We start from the raw sequence: 21257 nt of genomic DNA, 5'->3' as shown, positions 1-21257 counted from the left end.
CTTGAATCCATCCTTTTGAAGCTACCCTTTGAGCAGAGATCCATTGTCTGACTGATTTGATTACCTATCCATGGTCTCCTCAAAAAGCCAAACTGGAGAAATGAGTGACTCTCTTACTCATGAGGGTTCCTGCTCAGAGCAAAGGGTGTGTTGAACTTGAAACCACAGGAAAACCTCTGGATCCCAGGGATTAAAGGAATACTCCTGCCAGAGCCCATTTTGCAGTTGAGGTGATGTCCACTATAAGCTTATTAACATGTGTGTTGTTTTTTATTGTTTTTAATATGTTTTCTCTGTAATGCTTCTACCTTAAGAATAAAATGTGCTTGCTTTGAAAGAGTTGTGTGGAAACGTATACCTGCAACAATGTACCAATGTACCACTTCTTAAGAGAAAGATTAGGCAGCCTGTCTTTTTTGTTGGGGATTTCACAGTACCGCCATGGGGGTGTGCAGCTTGGAAACACCCCAGTCGGAAGGGAAAGAGATATTTGTCTCCATCCAAGAGAGCTAATCCTAGGATGGGTGCCTTTGCTTGGCCATAGAAGGCGAATACAGTTGAAGTTGCCTAAACTGTGACATACATTACTTGAGTTAGTTATTAGTGGTCCGAGGGTGGCCATATGTCCTGTTTTGGCCGGGACAGTCCCCTCTTTAAGCCTTGTCCCAGACACCCTAACTTTTTTGACAAAACTGTTATTTGTCTCATTTGTTCATATCAACTGATCATCTGTTGTCAAGAGCAAATGGGACAAATGCCCAGTTTTGCCAAAAAAGTGGGGCAGGCCCTCCTAGGAGGCTGTAGAGGAACGTTCAGGGTGGGGGGGGGAGGAAGTGGTCCCCCACGGTGAGGCTTGGGCCGGTCTTGCACATGAGGGTAGGGGGAGAGAACTCAGGCCAGTCCCATGTGGGGCATGGCCTTGGGCTGGCCCAATGTGGTGTCCCCTTTTCACTTTGGGAAATATGGTCAACCTAAGTGGTCTTGTTGGGAAATTTAAATGTGCCTACCAGTATAGCTTCTCATTTCAGCTCTGAGGCTGTCTGCTAATAGAGCGCAGTGGTTAGTGGAAACAATTTAGACCATTTACTGGTTGTCCGTCCTTTTCTTTAACTAGCTGCTTGTGACAGTTGGCCTTCATTTCTCTGATCCAGACAGAACACGGTAGATTCAGCGTGTGAACAGACAGTTCCTTGAGTATGTTTTGTTCAGGCACTTGCTAATAATAAACGAGGTGGTGACTCAGGGCTCCAAATACAGTTCTCGTGGTTGCATTGAGGTACGTCTACCCCAAAATCCTGAATCTGAGGACTCCTGTCCTTTTGGAAAAGAGTTGGGTTTTGTTCTTTGTTTTTTCTTTTCAAAATCAGAAGCTGTTTACCCAAGTCCCAGCGTTTATCCTGACCTCTGTAATGGACATACCCTGAATCCAAACATTCTAGAAGTTTGAAATTACTGGGGCGAGGAGGTTGACATCTGGATCTCAGTTTGACAGCCTGGGCCCATCTCTGTCTATTGCTTCTATCTGCTATACAGTGCCTATGTAGCAACTAATATAGTCCAGATACTGAAAAATCTTTAGTGGGTGCAATGAGACTTCGGTAGAAATCTATTATTGCAACACTGCTGTGGTTTGATATCAAGTCTGTTCTTGGGGCAGGGGGATGCAGATAGAGGGAGAGAGAAAGATACTTAGGATTATTTCTGTTTTGTACCCTAGGGTCCCATTTGTTCACATCAGTATCCATAGCAGAATAAAATCCTTTTTATTGAAACATTTTTTCAGTCGTTGGCAGCCAGCCTGCTCCAATTAGCTCTCCTATCATATTCCTCAAAGCCAGGCTCCAAGGTGAACAAGTGAAAACCTGACAAGTGGAATGTAAAGCTTCAGGTAAGATTAAGGGGTTTTACAAGCCCGCACTACACATTTATATTGTTTTCTGTAATATCAGGAAGGAAAGGAAGAAAGACACTTTCTAATCTCACTGGAGACAGCACCTCTCTACCTCACCGTCAATAAATCTTCAGACTTCAGCCATTTCAGTTCTTTGCTATTTCCGACCAGTGAAGGGACAGAGCAGAAGATTTCAGAGCTAGATACAGATCTCTATTTCAAATAGTCCCAAAGCTCAGAAAACTTTGATTGGACCATTTTACGTCAGTTCAAACAATGAAAAAACATCGCATTGCAACTTTTTCAGAATGAAACATTGATTTTTATAAGTGACTTTAGTTTTAATTTTTTTTGTTTTGTATTATATTATATATTCCAATATAAAATAAAAAAGTGAAAATCTATATGAAACATTTAAATTTTGGCAAAAAGAAAACACATTTCAAAATCCTGTGCAAAATAGAACATCTGTCCTCTGCACAGCTCTGTTCAGAGGTATTTAGATCAGAGGGGCTTTGATCCATTATGAAGATGGATTCTGAATACCACTTCATTCCAGGTATGCCTAGATCCAGAGTTTTGGTTCACATCAACCTCAGTTTTCAGCTTAGTTTTGATATTGGGTAGGGGGAAAATGTCAGTGTGTCTGAGTTCATTGTATATACAAGAAATGGAGACTGGTTTCTCCGTCCATTGGGATAAAATGAAACTTCAGGTTTCCCTGATGTGAAGGGTATAAGATGTGAACTAAAATGCACAGATGAGACTAAGCCATGCTGGAAAATCTCCCTCCTGTCTCGCCATGAACCTCTTTTTCAGCAACAACATTAATATGTTAAACAAAGCATATGAACATGTATTGCAGGGGGAAATGCTACTGCAGCAGCAGATGGACTAGATGACCTAGTATTTGTCCACTCATTGGCCACATCTGCACAGATGAAACAACTGTCTTTTAGTGTAGTGCAAACTAGCTATGGTTCAACCAAGTTTGACATTGGCCAGTGTGAACTAAAGATGAGACCAAACTAACACACAATCCAAAATGTCTCCCAAATTTGGAGAAGTTCAGTACATCTACCTATACTTGGGTTTTTAAAAATTCACTCAAGCGTAGCTATGTGGGGCGTAAAAGCTCAGCTACATCAGTGAGGAGCACAGTTTAAATGCCTAGAGGAACAGAGAGAGCTAAAGTTCACTGACCTATCCAGCTCCCTCCTCTCCGATGAATGGATAGGTGTCAGTTACTGCAACCTCCTCTCCTCTGGGTTCCTCCAAGTTTGCAAAATCCTGGACAGACTCCAGTTGTGTTTGCAAAGTACTGTGAAGTCCTTTGGTATTATCATTGCTGCTGCTACATACTTTCCTCAGTGTACATGGGTAGCTGCCACTAGCATACCTGGGTGCTGGGAGTAGGGCTACGGAACATATGCCTTGGGGAGATATTGTCTGCATGTGAAAACATACCCCATGTCACACTTCTTAATCTTCTTTATCAGGAGCATCTATCATTTATGATTTCAAAGGAACACATTGTTCACTGATGATTTTCCACAGGTTCTGCTCTAGGCCTGCATAATTCATTGCACAGTTCTTTACTTACCCCTTCAATCAATCTCACATGGGAACCACTCTGCCTAAATATCTGTTTGATGACAATCAGTTGACTGTCATTACTCAGTTCCTCCCATCCTGAAATTGTTCTTCCCAGAGACTGAGTGTAGCATATTAAAGAGCAGGGGAAGGGATGGAAAAAAATACAATCAGCTGTTAAAAGCCACAATCAGCTGTTATACACACACACACACACACACACATACACAAATCCCCATCTGTAGCTGTCTGTTTAAATGAATACTTGGAGGGCGAGGAATATGAGAAACATTTTTGTATGGGAGAGATTAAAGAAACCACGGGAATGTACAAAGGCCTGCTGCATGAGTGTTTTCAAGGTACCAAATGTATTGAGGTTCTGAGCACCTCCATTAGGCACTCTGCTATATGCCCCCAACTGGCTGCACTGGACGGTTTTAAAAATAAAACATTAAAATGTTAAATTAAAAATGATTAAAAATATTTTAATGCTGCCAGTAAAAATTCTCATCTGTGTCTAATTTATACTCAGGGTAGCTGAAGAAGGTGGGAAAGATGGCGGTAAACTATCTCCTGATACCTTTGATCCTAGGGCCACAAGGTCCTGAAATAACCCTGGGCATAATTTAGAACAGCTTTAGCCAGGGCAACTCTAAATTATGTATGCTGGATGCATTTTACAGAGTTGGCTTTACCAACCAAGGCTTGGCCAGAGCACTGTGTGCTCTGACTTCATTTCTTCCCCCAGGAACTACCCTTCCTGCCCTGACATACCCGTATGATTGAAGTAAGGGAAGAGGGTGGAATAAAACTGGATTTCCACTCTACGAATACCCTGCATTGGAGAAATTTTCTGCTACCTCTTTTAGGCATCTTTACATCCCCCTTGTGCTGCTGGCATGGTACAAAGGCAACTTTAAACAAGACTGAGGATCTGGCCCTTTGTTTTCACAGCAAGAGCCACAGGTAGACTGAGTGAAAATGTGAAGCTTTAAAGAATCTTATGGGTTTCTTGCTCATAATCTATTATTTATAAAGGCTGTAAGAGGACATGACTGAAATATGACTCTGCCCTGAGGACTTTCCAGACCAACTTGGACACATGCAGTAATTACGGTACCATTGATGGATGGCTCTGTCTAATCTGGTTCTCTCTCTATCACCATCTCATGTAGCTGGTCAGACTACAACATGAGAACAGACAGGGTTGCATCGTTGGACAGTTAAGTATGATATAAAGATTTTGAGGCTGGATTTGAAGGAGGAACTGAAGGTCATTTGGTGCATGGAGGCAGAAACAAGAAGGCTGCCTGTTCCTGGGTGTAGGGTTCTCATGGAAGAAGTTACAAAGCCAGGATTCAGAGTGAATATTAGGGAAAGCACAGGGTGTGAGGCATGTGCCTGTATGTAGGGAAGGAGCAGAATGGAGAGTCCAGGAGTGGGTGGGCAGAAATGTGAAGACGATTGAAGCTGAGGAGTTCAGAATTATTACATGTTTAAAATAACATCCCAGTCAGAGGCCTGTCGCAAGAACGCTCAGAGTCAGTTACATCGTACTTAGTCGTGTTATCACATCCTGTGCTGGCGCTTGTTGAGAAAATGTTTTTTTGTGAAAATTGTTGAGAAAAGTGAAACAAACCTTTTCCTTAAAATATTGCCTCAATTTATTTTCAGGTTTTCATTGGGAAAAAAACCCTGAAATCTGAAAAATATTTGGCTGAAAATTGAAAATGTTTCCATTTTTCTCTGAACAGTTTTCACATTAGTGGAAAATGGACATTTTCCATGAATATTTTTCTCTCTAAGAAAGAACCATTCTTCATCAGAAAAACTTTTCAGATGAAAAATTTCAACCAGTTTTGCTCAGTAGGTAGTATTGCCAACCACACTAATTGGGGCCCAAAATATCACAAGATTGACTTAAAAATCATGAGATTTTAATAAACAAACAAATATGTGGTTCTTTTTATGTACCTTCTGGTGCACCGAGTTCATGTTTTTCAGGCTTTTCTGCACAACCATAGAGGCTAGGAACTTATTTTTTTAAAGGAAAGCTGAGATTCTCACATAATCATTTTCCTCCAGGAGCTGGGGCTTTGAGAAAAATACCAAATATCGCAAGACTCACAATAAAATTAGGAAAGTTGTCAACACTGTATATGGAAAAAATTCAAAGATATGGACTAGGTATATAGTAAAACATCCATATGGGGAAAGATTGCAAAAACAATGCCTGGAAAAAAAAACAACCTTGACAAAACTCCCACAAAAATTTTCCTTCAACCAGGTTCCTTCAATCAGCTCTAATAGTTGACATTTTTTAATTTTGAAATTTCAAATGGGGAAACATTTTCCAAAAAAATCTTGCAAAATTGCTTTCCTGTTGCCAGACCAATGCTGTTCGGGGCACAGCCACACGTGAAGTCGTCCAGTGAATTGAATATCAGGCTGGGAATCAAGAGAACTGACCTCTCTGCTTCTGATTTCCTGAGTGACTCGGGGGCAAGTCCATCTGTGCCTCAGTTTCTCTCTTTTTAAAATGATAATAAACCTTGCCTACATTTTGTATGGCATTTTCAGATGTATGCATGACAAGTTCAGAGCTGAAGGAGATTAACAGAGTCAAATAATGAAGCAGGATAATGTTCTGACCAATAATATTTATAATTCTGCATGCTAAAGTATTAGGGGTAATTAAATATCATGCTTTGGCACATCAGCTGATTCTCATAGGGGTCAGGTAAGTTTTCTCCCATCTCCCCTAATGACACTTACTATAAGTTATGTGGCGAAGCGCTCTGCCTTTTTCAGAAGTCTTGCCCAGTGCTGTTAGAACACCAGACATCATTGTCTAATAGCCAGATCAGATATGCTGATTCTTATGAGTCTCTTTATCTAATGTTAGAGTCATGCCGTCTCTAACATTAGCTAGATGTTCCTGCCATGATACAATTAAAACTCTGGTATGAGGATGTGCAAATCAACCCTCCGGAAGGTCTGCCGAGTTATTCTTTGTATGTATAATAGCAGGCAATCTTAAAATGGGATTTGATTGGTTCAATGTGCATGAGAAGTAAATTACATAGATTGATATGATTGTGACGGTTTGGGTAGAAAATACAGAAAAGTAGGTCAGAGAACACAAATGTAAGCAGACAAACTGGTAGGGGGGGTAGGGGAAGGAAGGATGGAAATGGGAGTGGGAAGGGGGGTGGGTGGGTTGGGGATCAGCTATTTAGACCTGGAGAAGCTTAGGCTTTGGCAGCTGCTGTGCAGTTAGGGTTCAAAAGTCTTTCCAAAGGTTGTGATAAAATAACCTCATTACTGTGGTTGGCTGAATCTGTGTGAGTCATTCTCTTCCAGATGTTACAATACAAATATCATTGCTTTTGTCGATTTCCGACATTCTCTCAATATCCTTTTTGTTTGGTGCTTTCCAGATACTCCACAAAGACTAGATAGAATGTATCATTTTCCAGTGTGATCTACAATTCTATTCCCCTTTATCCTTGTATATTGACCCTCTTGATTTGATCTTGATTGAGTTTTAAGAGGGAGATCTTTCTTTCAAATATTTTTACTATGTTTTGTATTGGGGCAGAGCTCCATTGACTTTGGTGGAGCCATTGCAATTTACAGCAGCTGAGGATCTGTTCCATTATTTTTAACTTGTCTAGAACTCTAAGTGCCTGGACAGGAGCAGAGGGCAAAATATATAAATATGATTAGTGTAGTTGTTTAGCGAGGAAGGCTGGTCTCATAGTTAAGACACTGGAGTAGGACTCAGGTAATGTGAAGATGACAGAACAAGGAGTAATGGTCTCAAGTTGCAGAGGGGGAGGTTTAGGTTGGATATTAGGAAAAACTTTTTCACTAGTAGGGTGGTGAAGAACTGGAATGGGTTACCTAGGGAGGTAGTGGAATCTCCTTCCTTAGAGGTTTTTAAGGTCAGGCTTGACAAAGCCCTGGCTGGGATGATTTAGTTGGGTTTGGTCCTGCTTTGAGCAGGGGTTTGGACTAGATGACCTCCTGAGGTCCCTTCCAACCCTGAGATTCTATGATTCTATGATTCTATGAATTCAATTCCCAGCTCTGCTGCAGGTTTCTTGTGTGACCTTTGGCAAGCAATTTATTCTCTCTGTGCCTCAGTTCCCAATGTGAAAAATGGGGATAATAATTATGGATATGAATTTGTCATGGTAAAGTTAGGCAAAATTCACAGAACAGTCATGGTAAAAATGTACAAAATCAGGGTATGATCATGGTGGGGTTGAAGCTGAAGACGAAGAAGTCATGGACATTGGTTAAAGTCATGGAATTTGGGACCCCCAGGACCAAATTGTATCTCTAATAATAATACATCCTTTCTCCCACGCTTTGTTGTCTTCTCTATTTAGATGGAGGCTCTGAGGGGAAAAGGACTATCTCTTGTACAGTGCCTAGTGAAATGGAGTTAGGAGTTTGGATGGGGCCTCTAGCTACTGCTGTAATATAAATAATACTAATGATTGTTACTATTATTATAGCGTCTCGTGTTTTCCTGCAAACTTCTTTAATTGCAGAGTATTGCACTTCTCATTCAGGATGATGTTTTGTACTTGTTGTCCAAAAGTTCTTCTTCTTCTTCCTTGCTATTTCCCTTTTCGGGGTCAGTGACTTTTATAGCCTTCTTCCCAAACTCATGATCATATCTCTGACTGTCATGCAGATTGGTCTCTCTAAGGTCCACAGATAGCTAGTCCATGTCCTGAGTCTTTGGCCTTCCCCTTGCTTGGTCATCTTCCATCCCTAATCATTGCAAGGGCAACTCTACTAATATAACTCCCAGGTAGGGTGACCACACAGCAAATGTGAAAAATCGGGACAGGGGGTGGGGGGTAAGAGGACCCTATATAAGAAAAAGACCCAAAAATCGGGACTATCCCTATAAAATCGGGACATCTGGTCACCCTACTCCCAGGTCTCTGCTAGACATATCCATACCAATGTAGCCTTAACTTGTTTTCAATTGGAGCCATCCAAATTAGGCCCCTCACAACCACATTTTGTTTCCTATCATGGCATGTCCAACCCTTTGACCATCTCAACATCTTCATTTCCATGGTGCAGAGCATACCAATTTCTTTTCTTGTGGCTGGCCAAGTTTCTGTTCTGTACATTAGAATAGGTTGAATTACAGTTGTATACACTCTGCATTTTTTACTTTATTGGCATTTCTTTTATCACAAAGAACTAGGGTCAGCTCCCACCAATTCCAAAAAGCAACTTTGGCACAATGCCAGGCATCACCCAGGAGGGCACTATCACATTGAAATTATTTCTCTCTTCTAAGCTCTCCGCTGGTAATATCTTTGTCTTCCAAAAGCTCTCAAATGAAATGTGAGATATAATCACAATAAATGGTACCCTAAATCTCAATAGACAAAATATACTAAATGTAAGGAATGTTCTTGTAAAATCCTGCAAATTTAAATTGATTGACCATCACTGGTCAAATTACTGTTGTTTCATTAAGACTTCAGTGGTTCAAACTTTGATCATTTTTACAAAGGTGAAACTGAACAATTGTTTGTGGTTTTTTTAAGTTTTATTGACAGCAGATCAGCTGGAGACAGAAAAGATATCGAATATACTGGGACTCAGTGAGAGAATCCAGGAAATACACACTGTTCTTCTTTTGCAACAAACTGGAGAGTCTTAAAATTTCCCATCACTGCCCTATGCCTAAATAATAAATTATAAATAATGCCTAAATTCAAAATATTTCTGGATTCTTCAGTTTTGTTTGTAAGAATGCATGCTGAAGACTGCTACAAAAATATGTTAAAATACACAAAGTTCTGGCCTTTTGATTCACACCCAAGTGTAGTGGAATCTTGAAACTCCATCCTTAATGAAAGTCCCACATAGCTGAAATGCTTTTGCATCATGCAGGTTATAATTCTGGATCTAGTAAAAGTCCTGCTAGACTGTAAAGGGAAGAAAAAGAAGAGGCTTCACCACAGAGGGTTCCACAATGTTGCGTAACCCACATGCTGGGCTAGGTCATGATTAGCCCCTGTTTGGGGCAGCAAATGTAGGGTGCTCAGCAAGAGAAGAAGGTGTAAGAAGACTTCTCCCAAACTTGCTGTCCTGCTGGGAACAGGCATAACTGTGTGCTCCCTGTGAACAGAGATGACCCAGTGCTAGTAACAACCAAGCCACTGGCTTCCCAAAGAGGGGAGGAGCAAGGATCTTGCCTCACTCCATTGTCTGCTCTTTGCACTTTTCAAGAGAGCTGGGTTGGTACAAGAAGGAACACGTGCTGCAGCCTGTCAAAGAGATTAGCAGGGACTTCTATGCACTACACTTTACCTTGGCATTGACCCTAAGGCAGGTACAATGCCTTTGGCATTGGCACCATGGGGTGATGTCCCCCTTAAAGCCACAGCTTAGCCTCATGAGAAGAACATTTATCAGTCATTTACAAACAAAGCCAGACTTGTTAACTCCCAGGATCCCAGTGCTGTTCCATCGAATCAATTTTCAATTGTTTCTGTAGCTTACAGGCTCCATCCTCACATTAATTAAAATGCAAATTTTTCATTAATTAAAATTAAAAGAATCATTTTCACAATTCACAACTGAATCCAAGAGTCCTGCAATCTTGGAAGTCATAGCGGAGAAGCTGTAACCATGTTAGAATAAATAATTATCTCAAAACATAAGGAGGGCTTTGGCCAATAAACTAGGCTCTTACAGGCCTTTTCAAAATTAAGTTGCCCTCCATATATTAGAATTCATGCCAGATGAAAGGGGATGAAACAGAATTCTATTTCTCTTGTGAATAAATATAACATCTAAAACCATTCACATGCCAAAAAACTAGCTTATACTATAACAAAGGATACGATTCTGTCACAGAGGTCATGTAGGTCACAGATTCTGTGACTTTCCAGACCTCTGGGATTTCTTTTTGGGGCAGGGCTGGAGCAGCTGTCAGCCCCAGGGCTGCTGGAGCAGTGGCCAGAGGAACAGCTGACCAGTGGCCAGCCCTGGGGCCACCAAAGAGCTGACCAGATGTCAGCCTGGAGCTGTGGTCCCCTGCCTGCCAGAGCAGCAGCCAGAGTTGGGTCAGTGGCTGGAGCAACAGCAGTCAGGGCAGCAGCGGAGCTGGAGCATCTGCAAGCCCCCGCAGTACTCTGTTTGTCCCTCCCCCGCAAGGTATTTGTGAGGTTGAGACCACACAGAGCTCCGACTCCAGCCATAGGCAGTAAGAAGGAACTGAGAGAGAGACAGGATGGCACTGCCACATGTAGCCAGGGGAAGCGCTACGGCCATGAAGCATGAGTGCTGCCCCTCTATGTGTACTGCTAGGCAAATTTCTTCACTGCCAATGGAATACATGGATGTATCTACTTGAAGAAGAACGATAGTTTGCTGTATTTAAATCCTTAGTGGAAGATAATCATGCATGCAGTACTCCCAAGGAACTGCTGCTCAGCATGCAGTTCTGGTCTCACTTGCATCAATGTCAATCAGTAGCAATTCTATTGAAGTAATGGAGTCACGCATCATTGTAAAACTGGCATCAATGAGGTCAGAATCAGCCCTCTAGAGACTATAGTAGCGGTTGCATTAGAAATGGGGATGTGTGCCAGAGAAAATGAATTAAAAGAGTTTATTATTAATTATTTATATTATATTAGCACTGGAGTCCCCCATCTGAACTCAGATGTCCATTATGTCAGGCATCATACAAACATATAGAAAGTTCCTACTCTAAATTACTTAGTGTTGTTTAATGTCTTAAAAGCCAGAGGCTAAGCGACCAAAGGGAGCTAGCAAACAGGGAAGTTTGAGGGGGGAGAAGGAGATCCCCCTGCTGAACGAACAAGGTGCGAGTACTAACTTTGGAGTGAGTGAGTTTGTTTGGCTGTTTGTGTGTTTCTTTCTCTTTCAGGTTATTTCAATTATTTTCAATTATTTCAGTGACTGGGGGTATGTCTACACTACAAAATTAGGTCGATTTTATAGAAGTCAATTTTTAGAAAGTGATTTTATACAGTCGATCGATGTCCCCACTAAGCGCAGTAGGTTGGCGGAGTGCGTCCTCAATTCCGTGGCTAGCATCGACTCATGGAGTGGTGCACTGTGGGTAGCTAGCCCACAGTCCCCGCTGCCCATTGGAATTCTGGGTTAAGCTCCCAATGCCTGGTGGGGCAAAAACATTGTCGTGGGTGGTTTTGGGTACATGTCATCAGTCTCCTCTCCCTCCTTCCTTCCCTCCTTGAAAGCAAAGGCAAACAGTCATTTCATGCCTTTTTTCCTGGGTTATCCATGCAGATGCCATAGCATGGCAAGCATGGAGCCTGCTCAGCTGCGCACTGCTGTGTTGAGCATTGTAAACACCTCACGCATTATTCTGCAGTATGTGCAGAGCCTGGCTAGGAGCCACCAGCACGAGGATGATTGTGAGGAGGACATGGACACAGACGTTCCTGAAAGCACAGGATGTGGCAATTGGGACATCATGGCGGCATTGGGGCAGGTTGATACAGTGGAATGCTGATTCTGGGCCCGGGAAACAAGCACAGACTGGTGGGACCACATAGTGTTGCAGGTATGGGATGATTCCCAGTGACTGTGAAACTTTTGCATGCAGAAGGCCACTCTCATGGAACTTTATGAGTTGCTTTCCTCCACCCTGAAGTGCAGGAATACCAAGATGAGATCTACCCTGACAGTTGAGAAGCGACTGGTGATAGCCTGTGGAAGCTTGCAACGCCTGATTGCTACCGGTCAGTCAGGAATCAATTCAGAGTGGGCAAATCTACCGTGCAGGCTGCTGTGATCCAAGTAGCCAAGGCAATCAATAACCTTCTGCTAAAAGGGTAGTGACTCTGGGAAATATGTAGGTCATGGTGGATGGCTTTTCTGCAATGGGGTTCCCTAATTGTGGTGTGGCAATAGATGGAACGCATATCCCCATCTTGGCACCGGACCACCTTGCCAACCAGTACATAAACTGCAAGGGGTACTCCTCAATGGTGCTGCAAGCATTGGTGGATCACAAGGGACGTTTCACCGACATCAATGTGGGATGGCCAGGAAAGGTGCATGACACTCGCATCTTTAGGAACTCCGGGCTGTTTGAAAAGCTGCAGCAAGGGACTTTCTTCCCAGACCAGAAAATTACCATTGGGGATGTTGAAATGCCAATAGTTATCCTTGGAGACCCAGCCTACCCCTTGCTCCCATGGCTCATGAAGCCGTACACAGGCAGCCTGGACAGTAGTAAGAAGCAGTTCAACTATAGGCTGAGCAAGTGCAGAATGGTGGTAGAATATGCCTTTGGACATTTAAAAGGACGTTGGTGGCAGGGCCAGTGCAAGGATATTTTGCGCCCTAGGCGAAACTTCCACTTTGCGTCCGTCCCTCCTTCCCCTCCCCCCGGAGCATCGCTTATTAGAAACTTTCAGAAATGAATACTGCATAATGTGCCATTGTTCATTAGAATTAATATATGTTCGGCTTGAAAATGTATTAATGTCATTATTTGGTCTACATATTTAACGAAAATAAATGAATAACCTGACAGTGTTGACATTGTTATTGTTTTCACTTTGCACAACGTAGCATGGATCTTAAAATAACTACTCCATCATACAACAACTGACAATATCAATATGACAAATTTCAAGAACCTACACACTCATATTCGCACATGATAAACATATACACTCAAATACTTAACATACTGACACAAAGTATTAGCGAAATGATGCAGCAGCAATTGCCTGAGTCTTAGATCTGAAACAACTCAACAAAAATAGTTAGCCTCAGTCGACAACCTCCGAAAACTAGGAAACTTAGCATTATAAATAGCCTGTCAGAACAGATAATGGCTGTGCACGATGAGAAAAATGACGTCATTGCCACTTTGTACCGTAGTGAAGCAGTACGCTTGTGCCTGCAACGCAGAGCTGGCATAGGCTATAGCTGTAATGTACGAGAGAAGAATGACAAGTTAAAATGCAAGTTGAACGAGCGTTTCTCTTTTCTGTATTCATTCATTTTCCAGCAATAGTGTAAAAAAAAATTTGGGGGCACCGCTTTTTGGCGCCCTCAAATCTTGGCGCCCTAGGCGGGTGCCTAGTTCACCTAGTGGTTACACCGGCTCTGGTTGGCACTGTTTGCTGAGTAGGTTAGACCTCAGCGCAACCAATATTGCCATTGTTATTGCTGCTTGCTGTGTGCTCCACAATATCTGTGAGAGTAAGGGGGAGACGTTTATAGCAGGGTTGGAGGTTGAGGCAAAGCTCCTGGCGGCCAATTTTGAACAGCCAGACACCAGGGCGATTAGAAGAGCGCAGCTAGGTGCACTGTGCATCAGAGAGGCTTTGAAAAACAGGTTCATGACTGACAAGGCTACGGTGTGACAGTTGTGTGTGTTTGTCCTTAATGCAAAACCGCCCCCTTTGTTGAATGTACTTCCCTGTAAGCCAATCCTCTTCCCCCCCTTTTGACCACAGCTGGCAAAGGAAATAAAGTCTCTATTGTTTTGAATCCATTCATTCTTTATTTATTAAAAAAAAATTGAGATCACTGACAAGGTAGCCTGGGTGGGGTGGGGGAGGAGGGAAGGACAAGGCCACGTTGCTTGTAGCCACACTACAAATCAAAGCTGTTTGAATGCCAGCCTTCTGTTGCTTGGGCCATCCCCGGGAGTTGAGTGACTGGGTGCCCGGAGCCTCCCCCCAAACCCCACGTTCTTGGGTGTCTGGGTGAAGAGGATATGGAACTTGGCGAGGAGGGCAGGCCGTTATACAATGGATGCAGTGGGGGGTCTGTGCTCTAGTTGCCTTTCCTGCAGCTCCACCAGATGCCTGAGTATGTCCGTTTGCTCCCCCGTTAGCCTCAGCATAGCCTCCTGCATGTTCTGATCATGCTCACTGTATGCTTTCCTGCCCTCTGCCATTGAATGCCTCCATGCATTCGGCTGGGCCCTATCAGTGCAGGAGGACTGCATGAGCTCTGAAAACATGTCATCGCAAGTGTGGTTTTTTTCTCCTTCTAATCTGTGATAACCTCAGGGATGGAGATGATAGGGGGAGCATAGAAACATTTGCACCTGCAGGGGGGATAAAAAGGGAGGGTACAATTTAAGAAGATACATTTCTGAGAACAAAAGTGAATCAAGCAATTCACAGCAGACAGCACATGTGTTTTGGTACAAGGTCGCATTTTGCCTTTTATATTGAGCACCTGCTGGTGTGGTGAGATATAGGGTGACCAGATGTCCCGGTTTTATAGGGACAGTCCTGATTTTTTTAAAAAAAAATATAGGCTGCTATTACTCCCCACCCCCGTCCCGATTTTTCACACTTGCTGTCTGGTCACCCTAGTGAGATAACACACACGGCTGGGCAACAGAATTCAGTTTCCAGGCAGCCATGGTAAGCAAAAGGGTACGCGGGGTTGGCTTCTTCTGCCTTCATAACATGTGGGAATGGTTTCAAACTGCAGCACCCTCCTTTCCCATAGCAAGCAATGCTGGTTGGGTTTGCCGTTTAAAAGGAGAGGCTGCAGTTTTGGAGTGGATGTGCAGCACACCCCTATCCCCACCGCATAGCTATTCTCTGGGATGATCCCTTTTAGCCAAGCGCAAACAGAAGGAGGTCCCCCCGGCGTGCAGTCTGGGACTGTGGTGGGCCTGCTGCACCCCTGACTCTCTCCCCGCCTTGCACCTGCTTGCCGATAGCAATCAAAAAAAAAAGAAGCAACAAGCTACAACAAGCAACAAGCTACAAGCAAAACAAGCCACATGCCAAAAACTAGCCAACAAGCAACTCACAAGCCAATTAAGCCAAAAACAAGCTCAATTTCTGCATTTTTTTCACGGGTTTGTCATGTCTGGTTACAAGGTGTTTGGAATACGGAAGCCCAGTTTCTAGTTTGACACACACATACGTCAAGCAGCTTATTGTTACAGGTCTGGCCAGCCACCACTGATTCCAAAGTATTAGCCAGGGTTGTGTGTAAGATTTAACTTTTTGTTTTTAAGTCACAGCCTTTTCTAGCTCTACTGTATCTCACTTGTGCTTCGTTCTCCCCTCCACAGGCACTCTCAGCAGCTGCAGTCCGTCAGTTAACACCTCTTTCACTCTGCCTCTTTTGCATTAAGGTCAGGAAATGTGAAATCATGAGATGGAATGGTAGCACATTCTAACAGTTAGTGCAAGCCCCTGGCAGTGAGAAATCTTAATTTCTAATACCAGCTCAGCCATTCCAATGACTGTCTATGACATGGGAGAGTCACTGCCTGTCTGTCCCAATTTCCCCATCTATAAAATGGGGATAATAATATTTACTGATATCACAGGGCATTGTTAAGAATCATGTGAGTTCGGGCCCTAAATTCCTCCTGGTCCATATAAAGAAGCAAAGAATAAATATTTTAGATTTTATACTAAGTCAAAATAAACCCAAGATTGAAAGGGGAGCTTGGGCTACTCCCAATCTCTTTAATGAAAACAGATTCCAGTAAGTAATGATGAGACAGACTTAAACTTCCAAGAATATGTTTAAAAGCCATCTAAATATAAGACAGAGACTTCTGGAGAAGTAAATCTTTGAGAGATTAGTTGACAATCACATGTTATACAGTTTGTGCTTCTCATCCACCAACACATCCGTCCAATGGGCTACCCTACATTTTGTGAGTTTAACATTCTCCCTTGATCCTTTCTCTAACAAGTACCCAGTAGAATGTAACCTTTAGCCAAATGTATTCAGCTTTGCTATTTATAACTTAGAAGCTATCAGCATGAATATTTTTAAAGTTTCTAAAATCTTGGCATCTTTCAACCAAATGAAAGCAAAACATCTTTCATTTATTTTATTTAACACCTTCAACTATTGTAGGTCAAGATCCGAAAGTTATTTATAATAATGTTATCTGGGGCAGTAACTAATTTATCTTCTTCAATCAGAAAGAAAGTGATGTGGTGTCCTTTTCTGTAACTCATAAGGAGCTGTGGAGAGAGCTGATTTGCAAGAGTTGAGGCATTAACTGGTCATTTTAATTAGGCGCCAGGTCTCAGCTCTAACTGTCATGCTGAACATTGCAGGAGATCACCACCAAATTTTTCAGACTAGACCCATCTCTGATTATGACAGCTACACTGTGCACGTAGCTGGTCTGTGCAAAAGCATGCGTGTATTATTATCTCATCTTTCTATACTCCCATGTATTTGTTTTTCATTCACCTGCTCCACATGTCATTGTCATAGAATCATAGGACTGGAAGGGACCTCAAGAGGTCATGTAGTCCAGTCCTCTGCACACATGGCAGGACTAAGTATTCTCTAGACCATCCCTGACAGGTGTTTGTCTAACCTGCTCTTAAAAATCTCCAATGATGGAAATTCCACAACCTCCCTAGGCTTATTCCAGTGCTTAACAACCCTGACAGTTTTTCCTAATGTCCAACCTAAACCTCCCTTGCTGCAATTTAAGCCCATTGCTTTTTGTCCTATCCTCAGAGGATAAGAAGAACAATTTTTCTCCCGCCTCCTTGTAACCACCTTTTATGTACTTGGAAACTGTTCTCATGTCCCCTCTCAGTCTTCTCTTTTCAAGACTAAATAAACCCATTTTTTAAAATCTTCCCTCATAGGTCATGTTTTCTAGACCTTTAATCATTTTTGTTGCTCTTCTCTGAATTTTCTCCAGTTTGTTCACATCTCTCCTGAAATATGGCACCAGAACTGGACACAATACTCCAGTCGAGGCCTAATCAGCATGGAGTAGAGCGGAAGAATTACTTCTCATGTCTTGCTTACAACACTCATGCTAATACATCCCAGAATGATGTTTGCTTTTTTTGCAACAGTGTCACACTGTTGACTCATATTTAGCTTATGGTCCACTATGACCCCCAGATCCCTTTCCACAGTACTCCTTCCTAGGCAGTCATTTCCCATTTTGTATGTGTGCAACTGATTGTTCCTTCCTAAATGAAGTACTTTGCATTTGTCCTTATTTAATTTCATCCTATTTACTTCAGACCATTTTTCCAGTTTGCCCAGATCATTTTGAATTTTAATCCTATCCTCCAAAGCACTTGCAACCCCTTGCAACTGTCATGTGAGACAGTATCAAAAGCTTTACTAAACTTAAGATATACCACTCCTACCACTTCCCCCCTATCCACAAGACTTGTTACCCTGTCAAAGAAAGTTATCAGGTTGGTTTGACACAATTTGTTTTTGACAAATCCATGCTTACTGTTACTTATCACCTTATTATCTTCTAGATCAGGGGTTCTCAAACTTCATTGCACCGCAACTCCTTTCTGACAACAAAGTTATTACACAATCCCGGAAGGGGGGCAGAGACCCTGGGAGTGGGGCAGAAAGCCCTGCTGCCTTAGATGAGGGGGAAAGGGGGCTGTAGCCTGTGCCCCATCACCCTGGGTGGGGGTGGAGTTTGGGCTTCAGCTTCAGCCCTGGGTCCCAGCAAGTCTAATGCTGGTCCTGGCAACCCCATTAAAATGGGGTTATGACCCACTTTGGGGTCCCAACCCACAGTTTGAGAACCGCTGTTCTAGATGTTTGCAAATTGATTGCTTAATTATTTGCCCCATTTTCTTTACGGGTACAGAAGTTAAGCTGACTGGTCTGTAATTCCCTGGTGTCAAGGTTTCCTCTCCCACTCTGAACTTTAGGGTACAGATGTGGGGACCTGCATGGACCCTTCTAAGCTTAATTCCTAGCTTAGATCTGGTAACACTGCCACCAGCCAGAGATTAGTGTCTGGCACACTTTCTGTTTCCCCAAAACCTTCCCTGGGGAACACAGATCCAAACTCCTTGGATCTTAAAACAAGGAGAAATTAACCATCCCCCCTCCTTTCACCCCAGACATTCCCCTCCCTGGGTTGCCTTGAGAGGCTTCACACAGATCCCAACTTCTTGGATCTTAAAACAAAGAGGAATTAACCATCCCCCTTCCTTTTTTCCCCCACCCTGGTGAGTTCAGACCCAATCCCTTTGGGTCTTAAAACAAGGAAAAATCAGTCAGGTTCTTAAAAAGAAAGCTTTTAATTAAAGAAAGAAAAGGTAAAAATTATCTCTGTAAAATCAGGATGGAAAATGCTTTACAGGGTACTCAGATTCATAGAGACCAGAGGGACCCGCCCCCCCAGCCTTAGATTCAAAGTTACAGCAAACAGAGGTAAAAATCCTTCCAGCAAAAGAAACATTCACAAGCTGAGAAAACAAACATAAGACTAATCCGCCTTGCCTGGCTATTACTTACAATTTTGAAACATGAAAGACTGATTCAGAAAGATTTGGAGAGCCTGGATGTACGTCTGGTCCCTCTTAGTCCCAAGAGTGAACAACAACAAAAACAAAGAGCACAAACAAAGACTTCCCTCCACCAAGATTTGAAAGTATCTTGTCCCCTCATTGGTCCTCTGGTCAGGTGTCAGCCAGGTTTACTGAGCTTTTTAACCCTTTACAGGTAAAAGAGACATTAACCCTTAACTATCTGTTTATGACACCTGGGTTGTCCTTATTTCCCTTTTTATCGATTGGCACTATATTTGTCATTTTCCAGTCATCTGGAATCTCTCCCATCTTCCATGACTATTCAGAGATAATCGCTAATGGCTCAGATATCTTCTCAGTCATCTCCTTGAGGATGCATTTCATCAGGTCCTGGTGACTTGAAGACATCTAACTTGTCTAAGTAATTTTTAACTTGTTCTTTTCCTAGTTTAGCCTCTGATCCTACCTCATTTTCACTGACATTCACTATGTTAGATTTGTGTCCGTTTATTCTTTTGCATAGAGACTGTCCGGTTTGGCTCAGCACTAACTGAGAATCAGGCTCCTAGCAGTCAGGGTAGGCTGAGACTGCTAAATAGCATGTCAGCTGACAACTGGTGAGCCATAGCAGTCCCCATCTGCACTGTGTTTAATATTGTCAGTTACCATGATTGCTCAGGGGTGTCTTCTAGCATGATGTGATTTCCTGGTGTGGACAAGCCCAAACTCTCTGTACAGAGAAAAATGGAGCACTCCCTTTCCCCAGGGAATAAACAGGCTGCCCTGAAGATGCCCCCATCCTGTGCTGAGCCAGACAGCCACAGACTGCTGAAAATGAATCAGCAAAGAATCCTGTGGCACCTTATAGACTAACAGACGTCTGAAGAAGTGGGTATTCACCCACGAAAGCTCATGCTGCAAAACGTCTGTTAGTCTATAAGGTGCCACGGGATTCTTTGCTGCTTCTATAGAACCAGACTAACACGGCTACCCCTCTGATACCTGAAAATGAATGTTTGGGACAATGGTTAGCTCAGCTGTTCATTCCACTTTAATAAGTGGGTGATCATCATTTGCATGTACCAGTGCTTAAATGGACAGGCCACCAAAATCTTGATCTATGCTTTACTCACTGTAAAATGAGACTCTTGTACCCTTTCCCTTCCCCTCTTTACGTGGTCTTCCTGAGGTTACAAGCACAGTTGCCAACTTTCACATGGGAAATAAGCACTCCGACTTTCACAATAAGCCAAAAATCAAGCTAATCCCATTTCAAAACAAAGCCAAAACAAGCCAGTCCCTAAGAACCCCAACACTCCTGTTAAGTGTCTCAGATTAGCAATCTAAAAATGAAGGCACTCAAAATTGCTAGTTCCTTGTCAAAATGCAGGGCCCTTATCAAATTCTATTTTTAAGTGCCAGCCTGTCCATTTCTGAAATCACACTGGTAAGGCACCACAGCAAATAAGCCTGACTGCCATCTCCGAGGAGAAATTTTTGTTAAAGGAGGAGTCACCTTGTACAGAACATCTGCTGGACAGTCTGGCTCTGCTCCCGCAGGACATATGCTTGCCAGACTGAGACCTTTGCTGTGACCTCTATTTACATACTGGGAGGCAACATTTTCTAAGATGCTTTGGCAACATTTTCCTGCAGAAGTGTTTGAAGAGGTGACATCGCATGCTTGGCAGTGGGTCAAATAGAAATAAACAAAGTCAAAAGAAAATCAGAAGATGTGGGGGTTTTAAAAATAAAGTGTCCTTTAAAGAGTTCAGGGCCAATATTTTCAGGCATAAACTAGGCAGAGCTTCACTGAAGTGAATGCACTTGCATGTCTCTTGATGTATGACATAACTCCATGTTACTGAACACCAGTTCTCAGAAGTTCACAGGTAAATGAAACTGAGTTATATCCCTTGATGCTTTACTCAAGTCTGCACTGAGCACCATACAGCACATTTATTTGTGTGTGTGTGTATAAGAAATATACACAATGTATATATTGCACCTACCAACATCTGTTTAGGTACATGAAGAAAGATGTAAAGATCACACTCTATATGCCAATAATCTAGACTTAACAGAATGAAAATATTACACTAAATGGACCTCCTGTACATCTACTAAAGCCCTTCCCCCTCAACACACTTTTAAAGTACGTAAATGTAAATAATGTATGTATGTAAATAATTCCATCCCTATTCAACAAAGCACTTAAGCATGTGTTTAATGTTAAGTATGTGTTTAAGGCCCATTACACTTGTAAAGAAACCTATTTTATAGAGATTTTAGATGTCTGCTTGTGACAAGATGTATTCAGCCTTTGCAATGCCCTATGGTCCTACTACACCTGCCCCAAGAAGCAGCGAATGGAGAGGAAAAAAAGCAGAAAAGATGGGTCCTCCAAGCTTGCCAAGAGAGGACTTTCTCTGGAGCAGACATTTTGGAAACCACAG

General features: G+C 42.6%; 1 long non-coding RNA gene across 1 annotated transcript in view; it reads left to right on the top strand.

Moving 5' to 3' along the window:
• The first annotated feature begins 1738 nt into the window (after positions 1-1738).
• LOC123365959 overlaps positions 1739-21257 on the top strand; it is a 52807-nt gene continuing 33288 nt past the window's right edge. Inside the window, exons 1-3 of the long non-coding RNA XR_006577854.1 lie at positions 1739-1888; positions 4354-4450; positions 15588-15650. This is a non-coding gene — a long non-coding RNA (uncharacterized LOC123365959). The remainder of the gene's footprint in view (positions 1889-4353; positions 4451-15587; positions 15651-21257) is intronic.

The sequence above is a fragment of the Mauremys mutica genome, chromosome 3, assembly GCF_020497125.1.
Source record: "Mauremys mutica isolate MM-2020 ecotype Southern chromosome 3, ASM2049712v1, whole genome shotgun sequence".
Classification (NCBI taxonomy): domain Eukaryota; kingdom Metazoa; phylum Chordata; order Testudines; family Geoemydidae; genus Mauremys; species Mauremys mutica.
This window is presented reverse-complemented; position numbering and strand designations above follow the sequence as displayed.